This window comes from Lygodium microphyllum, chromosome 4, assembly GCF_053477565.2.
Source record: "Lygodium microphyllum isolate KBCC chromosome 4, Lygodium_microphyllum_v1.1.10, whole genome shotgun sequence".
Taxonomy (NCBI): Eukaryota; Viridiplantae; Streptophyta; class Polypodiopsida; order Schizaeales; family Lygodiaceae; genus Lygodium; species Lygodium microphyllum.
In genome coordinates, this window is record NC_141138.1 from 136789645 (window position 1) to 136794363 (window position 4719).

At 38.7% G+C, this 4719-nt stretch overlaps 1 pseudogene; it reads right to left on the bottom strand.

Moving 5' to 3' along the window:
- Window positions 1-525: 525 nt before the first annotated feature.
- Window positions 526-1896, bottom strand: LOC148037670 (uncharacterized; annotated as a pseudogene).
- Window positions 1897-4719: the final 2823 nt, after the last annotated feature.

The window sequence follows — 4719 nt, forward strand, 5'->3', positions numbered from 1 at the left end:
TTTTTTGGGGTGTACAATATATTATTGGCTCTCTTATCTTAAGATACATGCATTGGCATACACTAGTAATGTAGTAAAAGGAGTTATAAGAGATAAAAGATTTGACCATGTGGACAAATCTAACCAAAACTAACATGACAAGATCATTACACAAAACATATAAGAGTTTAATTGAAATAATATCTAGAATAGACTTAAGTAAATTTCGCATGGCTAGCTCAAACTATTCATTTTCATAAGTATTGTTATACATTAGATTACAATTAAATAGTTATCCTTACAAAGGATAATAAATTTTAATGAGCTCTTTAATACTATTTTAGCAAAAGATTTACTTAAATAGATTTTTAAAACCAAACATGCTTGGTACCTTATGTAAAAAAGTAAAAAACTAAAGGCATAGTTTCTTTAAGTAATATCACCAAAGAAAGAAAATATTGCAAATGCTAATGGAAGTAACTTCTTAAGAAAAAAATCAAAATTACATCAATGTGTCTTCCTTGATGAAAGGAGAAGGAACGGAGTTTAAATACCTAAAGTAGCCTTTAATTTCTCTTTCATAATTAGACTTTTTATATCTTGGCTTGATTCTTCTATGCCTTCGGGTGGTACTTCAAGAACTTGAACTTTAGTAGGAGGAACCTCTTGGGAGTTTGAATTTTGTTTGGCACTCTCATGGACCCTCCACAATTGTGCTTCAACCCCTCTTTGCTCTTGAGTGTTGCAAACCACTGCAATAGTCTTCATATGATTTACCAATGCCACCCTAGATGCAAGTCCACTTGCATATACATCAAATACAATCTCATGAGCATCATTGAATGCTTTGATTGTGGTTTCTATAACTTTCATTTTCTTTCTCAAAATGGCCTTTGCAATCCTTTGTTCTTCTTCAAGATCTTCATCATTGCACTCCTTGTCCAAGCCTTCAATGTCCAAAATGGAAGGCTTGTTGACATTGTTTATATGTCGCTAAAAATTGATGAAGCTTTTCTCCATAGTCACTAATGTCAAAACCTCAAAAGAATATATAGATCCAAAAGTAAAGGGTATATCCATTGGTAGGAAGTCAACACTACCAACTAGCATGTGATACTTGCAAGAAATGCTTTCAAGAGCATTTTCCAAAGCTACCATTTGCTTTCGATCAAGAAATGATAACAACATGAATTGTTTAGGTTCACACGTCATTTGTAGTAGAGTGGATACAACCTTTCCAAACTTTATAGAGTCCCATTTCATTCCCTCAACCCCATGTGCTACATCTAGAACAACCCTGATGGTAATTGGATCTCTGTAAACATTATGTATAATATCAAAGGTTTTTAGATTGCATCCGACAACATATACACACCAAGGGGAAGTAGTGGAGGATTGAAGAGGATTTTTCTTTTTTCCTAATAGGAAGTTCACAATATATTTTTCTCCATTTGGTAGGGACCCTGCATCAGCTCCACGTGTGAGCTTCTTTGATACTCAATCATTGCACATGCCTAAAATCTTCGTGTAGACTTCATCATTGATATCATAATCATCAATGAGCTCTTCCCAATTCTTCATCACAGCGCTACTTTTTGGAATTAAGGCATTGAAAAGAGTGACTAATTCCTCCTTCAGGACCCTATCTTGCTTTATTTTCTTAGCCCTTATTTCCATGTCAATCATATCTTCCTTATTCCATTTGTTTCTAAGAAAAAGGATATGACCTTCATTGATCTCCTCTTGTAGTGTAAGGATGTTTCCATCCTTTAAACCCATAAGGCAACGAAATGCAACAGGAGAAGCTTGCCTTCCCTTTTTTCTCGAACTCTCCTATTGGGATATAAGCTCACCTTTAGAGTATATTTTCATGATTTTGATCCAACTATCAAATATTTCTTGGGAGCTAAGAATCATATGGCAATCTCTAGATGCACAATTTTCTCCAATGTATGCCACAAATCTTTGCCAAAAAAAGATCAAAATAGTGAGCATAGAACAAAAGAAAGAGCATCATACCAATCTTCACAAAAAGAAAAGGTAAGCTTATATGTGATTACCTGCCATGGTACTCTTTGAGAGCTTGTCTTAGAAAGCCCTTGTTGGAGTTTTGGCGGGGAGAACAAAATGCTAGCCATTGATCCCTTAATTGTTGAAGTTGCTCAACATAAGGGGCATTCTTCATAACATAATGTGATTTCATATTTGTCATTTGTGAAAGCTCAATGCACATTTTCGCAGGACAATCAACTAATATTCTAGCATTTCTCATGGTGTATAAATGATTGATTGCTAGATAATCTATAGTAATACTCTAAACATATATCTTTGCTGCATGAATTGAGTGAAGCCTTGATATAATCCAATAACTATAAGTATGCAACTTATTAGCATCCATCTCATCACGCTATATGGGTCTCTTCTCATTGTTGTCTTGTAGAAAAGGCATAAGATATGTTGCTGTTGCAGGATTCATGGGATTCTGTATGAAAGACGTGGTTAGCTTCTCTACATAATTCCAACACAGTGACCTATAAGCATACAAAGGAGGTGCCTCATAGAACCTATCAACAAGAATAGGAAATTGTGTTGTTCGACCAAATGGATAGAATTTTTCAAACATGTGAAATCCTGATTCTTCCTTCTTTCCCTTCTTCTTAACTATCTTTGGAAAATCAAATGTTCTTTCTACTCCCTTGACCTCAAGAGAAATTACTAGCTTTGCAGGTATAACTTCTAGCATGGAAGGTAAAGTGGCATCATTCTCAATAGTGTTACACTACAAGATATAGGCCTTATACAGATGTTAAAAGTGACGAAAATGTAAATAAAAAAATTTGCCCCCGTTGTTGCAAAAAGTATCTTTATTGGCAACTCCATAGAACAGTCAGTATTAGGGTCGTTATCAACGTCGCTATTTCCATCGGTATCAGCGTCGCATTTGCGACGCTATTACCGACGCAAATAACGATGTTGATATGATGCTTTGCGACACTAATAACGATACATATAGGTAAATTTGTGACACTAATAGCGATAGTAATAGGGGAAAAAAATTTGTGGTATGGCAACAAGATGCCCTACCACATATAGCACTATGTGCTTTATTTGGGCCATACAAAATAGTTTCTGCACTGTGTACAATGCTCGTGTAAATAAAGACAAAGTGTACTTAATTCATAATACTAATACATTAAATAAATACATGATCACATAATGAAAGCAACTGGTACAATCATGGCACGATATCACTACTACATAGAAAATGTCTACACAGATCAGGTGACCAAAAAAGAAGGGTGTGTGAGCTCTAGGGATCCAAAGGCAAGCTATACATCCTCGCCATCGGAAAGCTCATCCTGCTGCTGCAAAGGTGCATCGAATGGAATCTGCAAAAAAAGAAACAAATACACATCAGTCCACCATACAATAATGCATACTAATTAAACATGGTAACTATGAAAAAGAAATATGAGTGACTTATAGGGCTGCCACGTCTATACAATTGGTCGATCAATGCAATGAGAATGTGCCTCTCTACATATCGAGTCTTAAGGCCGGTCGGATCGGGATTTGTAATGGAGTGCTGCAAAGGAAACAAAATACTAATTGTTAGAAACATGATTGTCAATACAAAGGATATTGCAAAAAAATAAGCAAGCAAAACAAAAGAAAAACTTACAAAGTCCTCCAGATATATCATGTGGCCACCACTCCCAAGATGATGGACCACTCCGGCCTCTAGTGGTGTCCTTGCCGCCTCGCACTGCTGACTCCAGCGTCTTGGAGAATCTGTAGCCTCCTCCCCCAGTCGGGGCCAGTCATTTGCATCTAGCCACTCGGGCTTTGCAACCCCACTCTTGGGTTCCTTACGTGCGTCCGATCGTCTATGTGACATATATGCACGCATGCACACCATTATCCAACCCGTAGAAAACCTATCTGCTCTGGCTGGAACCAAAAACTCCTCATGTAAGGATGCTACTATGTAGTCCTTACTCCCCTTCAGTATGTTTTTTCAATGATCCAAGACGTTTTGCCGAAAAACTTGTTGGTACAACTCTCTCATGCAAGCCATCACCCTCCTCTGCTCATCATTCATGATGATCGCTCCTGAGCTATCATCTACAAGATAGTCATACCCCTTTGGAACATGCCTAAGATGGGTCCTCTCCCACCTGCGACTATGCACTTGGGCATATCCAGGAGACCCCTTTACATCTGGTGTACCGATCGGGGTAGTAACAATTGGAGTAGTACCCATAGGGATGCCACCTGTTACACACGACTGAGCAAAAGCTGGAGTAACTGGAGTAGAAATCCCCATAGGTGTGACAAATCCTGGAGGTGATGCAACTCCAATAAAACGACGAGACAGAGACATCGTGTCCGTGCCTCCACAGCAACCACCTGAGCCATGCTCTCTAGAACCGCCACGAGAGGAAGGAGTAGTACCCGTATCCCGAGTCGATTGCGGGATCACTACATATGTATCTCTGCAACATCTCCTTGACCCTGAAGCACTCCCTCCCTCTGGCCCAAGTATGGAGCGTCGACCTCGTGTGCTTGAAGCTGAAGCATCTAATCGCGCCGAAGTAGATCTAATAGAGCGGCCTGACGATGTCTGAGACAGCTCTTGGTCCTCCCATGTCTCCGAATCTCGCCATCTGATCTAGAGATATGCGCGTGAAGATATCCTGCAACTCCTCATCGCTCATCTCTCAACTCATGTTGATGATC